General features: G+C 36.9%; 1 protein-coding gene across 3 annotated transcripts in view; it reads right to left on the reverse strand.

Moving 5' to 3' along the window:
• Positions 1–13,042, reverse strand: part of GRIA4 (glutamate ionotropic receptor AMPA type subunit 4) — a gene marked incomplete at its 3' end in the record, with an annotated part of 354,667 nt that overhangs the window by 86,765 nt on the left and 254,860 nt on the right. The gene's annotated exons all lie outside the window — the stretch shown is intronic.

Genomic DNA, 13,042 nt, shown 5'->3' on the forward strand with positions numbered 1-13,042 from the left:
CATGGCTAGGGTGAAATGTAATCTCTGCTCATCTCATCTTTTCTTTTCAATTGTATCTAAGATCTTCTGTTTGTCTTTAAACATTTGCAGTTCACTTAGTATTTTTTGCTTATATTGTTCAGAATTTGTTGTTTCCTGACCATAAGGGTGAGGCTTTAATAATTCTAGGAAAATCTCAGCTAGTATTACTTAAAATAGTCCTTTGGGCCTCCCCTGGTGGTGCAGTGGTTCAGCGCTGGCTGCAAAGCTACCCTCAAGGCTCTGGAGCGCTGGTTTGATCCCGGGCCGCTGATGAGGGTCCCACATGGCGCGCAGACCTCTTCTGCTGCGCCCACTGCTCCCCTTGTTAGTCTGTCTGTTCTGTTCCCTGCTCTGGCTCTGGTGAATTCTCTCACCCTCCCACACTTCTGACTGTATCCAGTGCTTGTATAAATAAATAAATAAATCTTAAAAAAAAAAAAAAGTCATTCTGTGTTTGCTTCTACCAGATAGTAGAATGGTGGCAGTGCTTGGAGCACTTTAATGATTATTATTTAGCTTTCAGATTCCCAGATCATAGTGTATGGAATAAATTCAAAATAGGATCTACCGAAAGGTGTGACAACAAATCCTCAGAGAAGATATTCCCCTCACACACTAAACCTGGACTAGGCAGAAAACAATTTGTTGACCTCCTGTGCAAGGACAGATTTTTTTCTACTCTAGTCTAGGCTACCCATCCCAGCAACTTCCTTGGAAGCAATAGCTCTTCATTCTTGATTCCAGAAGATTTTCTTTACTTTCTTGGAAGCTCAGCTAAGCATTTGTAATGTTTTGTGCAACATCTCTATTTGTTTTACATTGCTGGATTTATCCAGTCCACTGAAGTTCCCTAGACAATCTCATCCTGCAGGTGAAGTAAAACAATAAATAGATGGTATTATAAAGAAGGTTAAGTAAAAATAGTTAAGTTAGTCCTCATCACGGTAAACCAAACTTGAGCCACTCAGCCTGGACTGAGGGAGCTGGGGCTGTTTTAGTCTCGGGGAATCTCAGGTATAACTTGTGCAAAGGCAATGATCAGGGATCACCTGATGGTTGTACTCACTTGGGAAACTGTACTCTATCACTGAGTGCACTAGGGATTCCTGCTGTAAGACTTCAGCAGGGATTACTGCCACTCAGCCATGCATTATTATCTGATTCTGCCTCTGTGCAACTTCCTCTGGTGTTACGCTCTCTTTAAATCCCTATACACATCTTGTGTCTTCATTGTCAGAACTCTCAGCTGGTGATTTACGTGTGGTTGCAGTCAAAAATGTCTTCTTTCTTTTAAATTCATTTTAAAGTATAAACACTTATAAATGTTTATAAGATGTGGCGCCAATTCTTTACTAGGTTTGTCCATAAAGAAATTATTGTCAGTTCTATATTGCTTTGCAAGGAACTATAATAAATTATAGTTTATATAAGATCTTTTCAAAGGGTGAGGACTTATAGAAACCACAGGAACTGAAGAACAAAAATGCTGGCAGAAAAAGCCTTACAGAGTTAGATTCCATCAAAACTTCAGGGACAAAGGGCTTCTAAGGACTTCAGGGATCTGGTGGCTTTTTTACCTGGCTGGTGATGCTGAGCTAGATCCTGGCTGGAAGAAAACAGATGTGCTGCACCAACTGTAGTGAAGATCTCACTGCCTTTGAAAACCCACCATTCTGATCTGGGCTGTTGTGTGTGAGGCCAGATCTTGACTCATTCACCATTGGGTGGAAGTTTCTTTGTGTTAAAAATCCAATTTATACTCCAGAGGAAAGTATCCTGGTTCAATGTCATTAAGTTTATTTGTTTATTTACTTATTTATTTATTTTCTGAATGCCTGGGTAAACTGTTATGGGTGTGGATTCACATGACTTTCTTCACTCAGATTAAGTGAAAACTATCTCACATAAAAAAGACAGCTAAGTGATTTGACTTTGCATTCAGGCACAACTGTGTTTCTGTATTTCTAATGTAATTCTTTTATAAAAAGGGAAAATTAAAAGATTTTGTAATTATAAAATTAATATATTTTGTAATAATATATGATTACTATATAATAAAAAGTATTTTTTGTAAAAAATAAATATAAAATAATAACAGAATGCTCATACAAGTATTTTTGGCTAAATTAGGTTATCCAGGGAAACAATGTCTGGGCTGAGCAGTTGGTCGCAATAATTAATTATAATCTTTCATAGACAGAAAAATGTAGAAGATCTGCATCTCCATTCTTTTTATTTTCTTTTTTTATATTTACTTATTTTTATTAATATTTTATTTTATATAATTCTTACATCATTTTTCATTTTTGCACAATGTAGCATTATCATTTTGGTTATATTCCTCATATAATTGCACCCCCCCTTATTCTGACCCTAGTATTTCCTCTCCCTTTCCCTCCCCTCCCCCACGTAGTGTGTCTCTGGTTTATAGTTGCTTGTTGATTTTGATTTTTACTTTGTATTAATTAGTCTTTTTCCTGGTCTCTTAGGTTTTCTAAATTCCTGCTATGAGTGAGACCATCCAGTATTTTTCTTTTTCTTTCTGACTCTTTTCCCTAAGCATGATCCCTTCTAGCTCCACCCATGTTGCTGCAAACTGCATGTATTTATCTTTTTTGAATGCTGAGTAACATTCCATTGTGTATATGCACCACATATTCTTGATCCAGTCATCTATTTTTGGGCATTTGGGTTGTTTCCAAAGCTTAGCTATTGTAAATAGTGCTGCTATAAACATAGGGATGCAGGTGCCCTTTGGAATTAATGTTTCTGTGTCATTTGGGTAAATATCTAGGAGTGGAATTGCTGGATCATATGAAAGCTCTATCTTTAATAGGTCAAAAAATCTCCACACAGCTCTCCATAGTGGTTGGACCAGTTTGCACTCCCACCAGCAATGCAGGAGAGTTCCTTTTTCTCTACAACCTCACCAACATTTGTTGTTGCTAGTTTTTTTTAAATATGTGCCATTCTCACTGGTATAAGATGGTATCTCATTGTAGTTTGAAACCATAAAATACATAGAAGAAAATATACGTGAAACACTACATGACATGCACCTCAAAGTCATCTTTACAGATACATCGCCCAAAGCAGTGATAGTGAAGGCAAAGATAAACAGCTAGGCAAAGATAAACAGAAGGCAAAGATAAACAGCAAATTAAAGAGCTTCTGCACAGCAAAAGAGACAATAACCAAAACAAAGAAAAACCCCACCAACTGGGAGAAAATTTTTGCACACAACACTAATGATAAAGGACTGATCACAAATATCTACAAAGAGCTGATGAGACTCAACAAAAACTAATAATCCAGTCAAAAAGTGGGCAGAAGAACTAAAAAGAAACTTCTTCAAAGAGGAAATGCAAATGGCCAACAGACATATGAAAAAATGTTTAACATCACTTGTAATCAGGGAAATGCAAATCTTTTTATTTTCTTAAAGGAAAAGGAGGATACAATTGGACAAGGAATAGTCATCAAGTGTCTGTTTAGAGTAGAGTTGTGAGGAATGAGTTAGAAAGACTATACCAGTTACCCTTTCTTTTTTTTTTTAAGATTTATTTATTTATTTTATACCAGAACTGGGGTACTGGTCAGAAGCACGGGAGGGTGAGAGAATTCACCAGAGCCAGAGCAGGGAGCAGAACAGGCAGAGGGACCAGACACTGCTGATGGGAGCAGCAGAGGCTGTGGACAGCTTCGCAGCGGGGCGCTCAACCACTGCGCCACCAGAGAGGCCCAACCATACCCCTTCTGTGAAGCCCATCTTAGCAAGAATAAGACAGAAAAAGTGGTTAATAAATTTTCTTTTTTTTTTTTTTTTAGGAAACAGTTAGATATATTCCTGATCTTGGTGCAGGTCAAATGATTCAGTTCTAAAATCAGACCTATGTATATTAATAAGGTAAAGGCTAGATGCAATCACTATAATTGTTTTATTAAATTATGGCATAATCAATCTCTATGCATATGACTTCTAAATATTTATTCATTTATTAAAATTAGGGAAAGAGAAAAAATGAGTCTATAACACTTCATTTTGACTTTACCTTTAAGTAAATTTAGTTCAATGAATGTCTCCTATGTGTAAGTTCAGGGCTAAGAGTTTTAAGGAGCATAAAGATAGTTAAGTGAGAGCTGCTGTTATATAAGGGGATAAGACTTAACAGAAATGACTGAAATACAGAGCTGACTCAGGGAGTGTTATGGGTTTTAAAGAGAAGTGGTATCATTTGGTGGGGAGAATGAAGTAGTATTTAAGAGCAAATAGATGCTAAATATTGACTGAATGGATGAATTAAAACTTAATGAGGTTATAAATGTCACAAACATTAGTTAAGACCAATTTGAGATTTGCAAATGTATAAAGATTATGTCTTCAATCTACAATCTGATTTTTATGTTAATTCTTTATGTATTAATGGTTTATAAAATACTCAGGGATCTTTCTAGATACAGACTGATATATACAACCCAAACTCTTATTATGAGACTGCAGTGGTTTCATTAAACACTGTATTTAAGGGGGCCTCCCTGGTGGCACAAGGGGTTGAGTCTCAGCACTATAAAGCTATCTGCAGCCACTGCAGCAACAGTTAGATCCCTGCCTAGCCAGGGAGCTGACCTACATGGCGCTGCAGAACTCTCCTATCTTGCCCACTGCTCCCCTCTGCAGTGTATTTCAGTGGATCTACCTGTTCTGCTCCCCACTCTGTCTCTGGTGAATCCTCTCACCCCCCACACCTCTGGCCAGCACCCCAGCTCTTGTATGCATAAATAAATAAATTTTAAAAAAAACCCCAAAACTCCACTGTATTTAAATTAAAGACCTGCAAAAAATGCAAAGAATGCTCATGTATAAATGATTTTGGTTTTACAAATAAGCTACACATTCCTCTTCTAGTTGTTACTATGTTCCAGAGAATTCAATGACAAGGAATAAACAGCACAATATTTTTGTTGGTGTTATAGGAACATGATGTCCGCTGACAGTTGGGAACACTGAAACGAGGGTTGTTACTCTCACTAATCTTATATTTCTCTTTTCTTTTTTCAAAAAAAGATTTATTTATTTATTTTATACTAGAGCCCGGGTACAGGCCAGATGCACGGGAGGGTGAGTGGATTCACCAGAGACAGGGTGGAGAATAGAACAGGCAGGCTGACGAAATACACTGCTGAGGGGAGCAGCGGGCAAGACAGGAGAGGTCTGCCCCGTCAAGTGGGACCCTTGCCTCCTGGCCGGGATAGAACCCATGCTGCAGAGGCTGTGGACAGCTTCACAGAGTGGTGCTCAACCGCCTGTGCCACCAGGGGAGGCCCTAATCTTATTTTGTTCTATTGGAATTCCAAACTCCCAAATGTCCCTGGAATGTTGATTTAAAGACACTTCAAAATGTTCTATTGTAGATAAAAACAAAAGCCTCAGTTTACTTCACTTATTTAGTTTAGACCTGTTTCATCAAGAGTAAAATAAAAGGCAAGGAGCTTCTGCAAATAAGCTGCAGATTAAATTACAACCTTATAAAATAAGAGAGCAGAACTTTTAGGGGGAGGAAAATGAAGAGCTGCACATGAAAAAGAACTAAAGCTGTGTAGTGTGAGAACAGACTTAGGGAGAAGATAGGAAATAAGAGCTCTCATCAAATATTTTAAGTCAAATGATGTGCACACAAAGGCACATGTCTGTATGTAACTTTTGTTTTCTTCTAGTTGGGACACATTCTTTTTTTAGGGGAAACAGCTGGGAAGAGAGTTGTTCATAAAGTGTGGCTGCCTTTCAAAGTAATGATCTCTCCCCTCAGTGAAAGGTCTAGCAGTGACTGACTGGCAGGAATCGATGTGGGGTAAAGTCCTTCTTTGGGTTCTTACACTCTTGTACCAACTTAAAACCCTGTGTCTGCTTGGTCAGTCATTGAAACAGACACTACAGATGACTCTCCTTGCCCTTCAGTTGCTGATTGCTCTTACCATTTCATTGCACATTTGCTCACCTAACTGCCAGTGTCTAAATATTCTGACTCAGGGTTTAACCTGATCTGGAGAGCTCACTTTGCTCTTGGGGTAGGAATGGTGCTGTGGGAACACATCACAAACACCAGGGAACAAATGGTCACATCCTCAGCAGCCCTCACACAAGAGCTGGTACATGAATACTCCAACTCCTTTACCCCACAGGTTAGATGATTCTGACATGTGCGTTGTTAACTAGCTTCAAGTAATTAGTTTTCCCTAAGTCCTGGTGAGATAAATCTCCTGTCACCACACAGCAACTGCTGGATAAATGCACCTTTTTGACTGCATTTCTCCATTCCTCTTCCAGTGTGTTCCTCACCCTGAAACCAATAAAACATTTATATGGGTGGTGGATATGGTTTGGTATCATAGATTTGAAGAAGTGTGAACCTATACTTTTAAAACTCAGACTGTCTTGTAATCCAATGTTACCTCAATTAAAACCAAACTTAACAGGCCTCCCTGTGGCACAAGGGGTTTAGCACAGTGCTGTGGGGTTGTCTGAGGCCTCTGCGGCATGAGTTTGAGCCCCTGCCGGCCAGCGAGCTACCCACATGGCGCAGCAGACCTCTCCTGTCTCACCCACTGCTCCCCTTAGCAGTGTATTTCAGTCGGTCTGCCTGTTTTGCTCCCCTCTCTGTCCCTGGTGGGTCCTCTTACCCCTCCACCCCCATACTTCTGGCCTGTGCCCCAGTTCTTGTATGCATAAATAAATAAATCTTAAAAAAAATAAAACCCAACAATAAGGTGGTGAAATCAATGCTGCACAAAGCACTTTTGTTGACTAACTGTTCCAAACTTTTCATCTCTGTAGTTAAAACATCTCTATTATACCCTGAATCTCTAATGTCAAGGACTCAAGTTGCAAGAAATGCCATTCTTTTATTTGGCTGTATAAATTTGGTGGAAAAGGTTTATTCTCTTATATGGGATATGGCAAGGAAGCAGTATGTCTTTAACAATTCTTTACATTCCTGGCACATGACCTTCTGCTCCACACTGTCATATATCTTAAGGACACATTTTCAGTATGGGTTTCATATAATTTCTTTCTTTGACTTTATTACAAATATTAACAAAAAATTCCTTCAGCTTCATCCTTTCAGGTCACAGATTACAGATCTCTTTATATATTCCTTTCTCTCATTGAAGTGCTGAAATTCAGGTGTTTAATTCCCATGACATGACAGTCCATCTCATCCTGCAACTGCCAGCAGAGAAGGGCACTGCAGAAGGCATCCTCTGCACTAAGTATGGTGGCTCTAAAATTCTACAACCACAAAGTCTGAGTGATAATATGATTCTCCTCATGTTAACTATGAACACCTCTTAGCAGAAATCTATTTTGATATAATAGCACTTTAATTTAGTGATTAAAAATATTTGCAAAGAGGTGCATTATGAATTTGAAACACAAAGAATAGAGAATAGCTTGCAAGAACCAGTTAGCAGCTTGTTCTTTAATAAAGGAGACATTTACTAATAAGCAATATAAAATATAATTCTAATGAGATGTAGGTGGAAGAAGATAATAATCCTTTGCTTTCATAAATGTAAACATTAAATAAATGCAGCCATGAACGGTGCAACTGTTATTCCACCTGTGTCTTTTAACTACAATGTCCGTACTTTTCTCTCCTCCTCACGACTACACCCCTTGCCTTCCTTAGGATATAATGATTCACAAAACTGACTTATTTTTGGCCAAAACCAACATATCTCTCATAGGAATAAACTGAGTAACATGGATACTTGTGAGAGTGACATTTTCTATCATATTAGATGAATGCTGAACTTACAATGAAACACAGCTCTTGCCCCTCAAAATATTTTGTCTGAGCACATTGCTTATTTAAATGACAACATATATTCAAGGTGTTCCTAATTGCATTTTGCACCCGACTGGGGCAGGGATACACAGATGGAGAATTATCCAGGTAAAATTTAACACACCCAAGTCTAGGTTTGCAGATTCTTCATGTACCCATGATAAATTAACAGAAAAACTTAAATAACTTGGATCATATTTTATATAAATTGTACTTTACCAAGTGTATATTTTAACTTATGTTTCAAGAATATGTCCTAAATTGAATACAAACTGAAAAGAATCAAACAAGCAATTCTATTGATGTGGCAAGATCAAAGTGATCAATTAAAGTTTAAACTATGTGCTATCCAATTCAGTGTTAAATACATTTTGTGATGTTCTCTTTGAAAATGGGATCTCCATCAATGGCAATAGAAATAGTTAATTTTCTATTAATCAGCAGAAAATATTACTTAGAATATATCATTTCTTGAGAAGTCCCTATTTGGACTAACTTCCTATCATCAATGAATAACTAAATATCTGTTTTGGGTTATAAAGAAAACATGAGGAGGCCAGAGGGAATGGGAATAAAAGCCATCTTCAAATGTCACATACTGTTATATGTTTCAGAGAGATATAATTTTGAGGGAATAATTGCTGAATTACTTATTAAATATGTCCAAGATCAACCCAATTGTTTCTACATTAGCATTGTGTGAAGATGTTGTTCATGGGATGGATGACCTCTAAGATTCGATCAACCTGAGAATCTGTGATTGTGTAACTCTCCAAAGTAGAGAAATGTGTGGGTAATTGGTTCTGGAAGAACCATCGCTTCTGTTTATATATCATGTTTTCATCACTGTCTCCATGCTTACATATTTTTCTTTATCATATTTATTTGAACTAGTATCATCTGAATATTCTTTCCTCTCTCCTAGTTTTAACTTCAAAACTTCCCTTATTTTCTTTTTTTTTAATAAATATTTATTTATTTACACATACAAGAACTGGGGTTCAGGCAGAGGTGTGGGGGGTGAGAGGATTCACCAGAGACAGAGTGGGGAACAGAACAGGCAGATAGACTGAAATACACTGCTGAAGAGAGCAGCGGATGATCAGGAGAGGTCTGCTGCACCATGTGGGTAGTGAAAGGTCCATGCAGCAGGCCGGAATGCAGGAGCCAACCAGGAAGCCCACCTGGGGGGCAGGAATGTGGATACCTGCCTGGAGGACTCAGACAATAAGCCTCCCCCCTCCCACTATGAGGAGTCTCATCTCTGACCTCTCCTAACCCTATAAAACCCTGCTTCCCCCTAACAACATGCTCAGCTTCACTGACCCCCGCCTTGGGTCTGTGAGGTCCGCCCTGGGCGCAATAAACTTTCCCTCCCTTTGAGAAATGTAGCCTGGCTCTCCTTGTCTTTACCGCGCCGAACCTTTCAGGTAGCTTCCTGGCTGGCCGGGGATCAAACTTGTGCTGCAGTGGCTGTGGAGAGCTTCATAAAATTTCCCTTATTATCTTGAACATATTTTATTTTCTAAGCAAATGAAATGTAAAGAGGGGTTTGCAAAAAAAGTTCTATGGCCACTTTTGTAGGGAACACTGGGTTAAATAAAATTTAAGTTTTTTTTCTGCTGCAGAAATTTTTAAAGACTTTAATATATTAATGTACACTGAAACCTCAAGTGCCATATAGCATGCGGTTTGGCAGAACAGTTTAAAAGGTTGTTTAAGGACATGCTTCTACAGCATTATTCCTCACTTATCTGTTTCCTTAACTATTACACATATTTCAGACTTTAGTTGCCTTGGCAGCACTTATGTCTCTTCAGTACTGACCATCTTTACCCACATTACTAACTCATATTTAAGATAAGTTCTGTCCATAATTTTGTAATAGCACCTCACTATTTAACTACTTCAGCAAGTAACTTCTTAGTCATGAAATTTTGAATCTGCCTATTTATAATTACATCCAGCAGATGCAATTGTGATTAATTAAATGTATAAGGCATCGACCCTAAAGTTAAAATTCTCTTTACTTTTATTTCAGCAGACTATTTTCTTTGCACAGGAGCTTATTTGGGCTTTTTAATGTCGTATTTCAGGTAGTTGGGTACTAGAGAAACTGCTTCCTGTGAAGTGCCTTTGGAGAGAGGATGGAGGTTTAAGTAGATACTCTGTCTTAATAAATAAACAAAAACTTATCTGAGTAAATCCTTCATGTTTACTCAAATGATTAACTCCAAAACTATTTTTAAAACCAAACAACTGAAAGAGGAAAGGAAGGAAAAAATATACCTCTCTCCAATAAATAAGATTCTCCTGTTTGGTAGGGTGTGTAAGATTTGCAGTCAGCCATTAAGCTCATTGGGTAGGCCTTTTGTTCGTGTTTTACATTTACATAGAACAGTTGAAATTCAACTGTTATGCATATGACTGACAATATTATTAAAATTACCTCAAGAAATTTCCTTTTAAAAAGGTCTCAGTGAGATCAGCTAAACTTTTAAAAAAATCTTAAGAAAAATAATGGCAACTATGAATTTCTAAATTAAGGGAAAGATTGTGGTGCTTAGCAAAGTGGAGGTTTAATGAATACATTTAATAAATAATTTCTCATCATCAGTTGATATTACATTTTTATGACACTGCAAAAATTATGTTTTATTGTGTGGTTCCTTCACTAAAACAAGTTCTGTGGAGCAGGGACTTCCACTGAGTTAGGACTTGGCCTGGCCTATAACAGACACTCAATAAGTGTTCGTAATGTAGATGTCAAATAAATTAAGTCATACACTGGCATACATGGGCCATAAAGTATAAAACTAAGAATCATTCCTCTTTTGGTATCCTCTCTGGTCACCAAGATGCCTACCTTCTTGTCTATTGTTTATGTTGGTATCAAAATTATCAAAGTTAGTCATGTTTAAAAACCTCCGGAGACATCTGAATGCTCTGATGAATTTAAAACTATTTAATAAGGACCTATGAAGCTTCTTGCAATCTGTCTTCACTTTGCCTTCACCATCTTCCCATTTCCCCTGCACTTAATGGTCCACCCACACTCACTTCTGGCCCCAGGCCAGTGGTGGCTGTGTCTTTGAGCTCCACTCCGGCCCACGTCATGAACCTTGAAGCCCTGTCTTGGTTGCTCTTCCTGGAGAATTCTGACTCACCTTTCAACAGTTTGCTTTCATCTTTATTACACTATGCACACGATGCTGTGATATTTACTGGTATTTTTCTTTACATTTAGAATTCCTTCAAGGATGGCTTGTAATTGAGTTAACCTTATTAACTCAGTTAACTTTATTAATTCAGATCAGTAGGTAATGGATAACTGTTTCTCAAATAAATGAGCAAATGTGTATAAAAAAGGAAAATGGTAACGTAGGGCAGGCAGTGTGTTACCATCAAGATTTTGATATTATTACATCCCATTATATGTATACTAATACATACCTATGAATAATATGCTGTATGTTATATATTTTATTACATCAGTGTATTATTAGAATAATCAACTTTTAAGTTTACATTATGTTAACAACCAGCAAAAAAAAAAAGCAACACAAAATTAATTATAAAAATAGAATTCAAATATGTATTTCCAGCATAGGTTCTGTGACTTTACAGGGGAGGACATGGGGCCAAATGCAGAGATAATATAAGCCTAGAATTTGGAAGACTATAACAATCATTTGGTATATGTGTTCCTTGGAGAAAAAAAAACTTAAAACATAGGAAATAAATCCCCTATATCCAATACTGATCTTTCTTCCTATCTTTTGGTAGTAATTATGTGAACATTACTGTTATTAAATTTTTTTGGTAATAATGACACCTCTTTAATATCCTTCTACAATCAGATCTTATGGTTCATACCAGTTGTATATAAGCTTGGAGAAAATCTACAGATTAGAAAGGAAGTAGTATAAAAATGTGCTTAATTTTAGGGGAGGTTTAAGAGGGAATTTATTATGTTACCTTTCTGATTAAACCACAGTGATTAAAAAATGTGTCACTTCATTTACTGATAGTGGCTTTATCACTGACTGTTTAATATCAGTGTTCTAAAAAGTCACAAAGTCTAGTTATATTGTAATGTTTGCAAGACTCAGAAGAGTCCTCAAAGGCATTGTTGAATGTTTTGTTTCCTTTTTTTGTTAGCTTCTCTGCCTTTTAAACATTTGAAGAATAGATGTGAAATCTACTATTGATAAAAAAATTATAAAGATGTTCTTTTTTCTTATTGGAAGGAATATTAATCGCCTTTTCCTCACCTATAGTAGATACTTCTGTGCAGCTATTTTCTATTTTAAGACTAGAAAAACTGATTTATTTTATCTCTTAAATTATCAAGGAGATTTTCATTTTTTCTTTTTAAAAGAGCCAAGTATTTGAATGCATTAACAACAATGGAAAACATCCTAATAACTGTTTTTGCAGCATTGACTAAGACAAATTCAGTTGAACACAATCAGATCCTAGAATTCACAATCTAATACAGAAGTACTTGCATACTGACATCATTTATTTCTTCATAAAAAACTTACATCCTTTGCACACCTTACTTTTCATGTAATTCTTTTTTATTGACTTTATAAGAAATGAGGAATAGCTGTAACTATGGCAACAGTTGCAAAGAGACAATTAGAGATCCTTTTCTAACACCTAGCAAATCCATTTGCACTAGTCTGACTGAGATCTGTGGAGGTGTGTTTGTTTCCTATAAAAACAACAAACATTGTGCATTGTAATGAGACTTGACTTGCACATTCAGATCAATTCAGACAAAAATTAAGATGAAAGAAGTAAAATTTACTTTTTATCTTTTTAGTATAACCTCATGACTTTTAAGTTTCTCACTCTGCTTAGCTCCTGACTGAGCAAAACTCAATATGCAAAAGCAGCTTTATCAAAAAGCAAAGAAGCAAGCTCTGCCCACACTATAGGGCTGGGGATTGCTGATATGATTTCTTTACTGTATTAATTTCTTTGAGTGCCTGATTTGTTCCCCTTGAATCACACTCATTGTTTCTTTAATATATGGAAATGAAGCTCTTGTGCTTTTTTCAGCCCATATATCAAACTCTAGAAAACTTAGATTTCCCATCATCTTTGGCAGGTGAGATAGTCTGAATAAGAGAGCATCTTAGGTAATTGAGGACTTTCCTTCAGAA

Source organism: Talpa europaea (assembly GCF_964194135.1).
Source record: "Talpa europaea genome assembly, chromosome: 12".
In the NCBI taxonomy this organism is placed as follows: domain Eukaryota; kingdom Metazoa; phylum Chordata; class Mammalia; order Eulipotyphla; family Talpidae; genus Talpa; species Talpa europaea.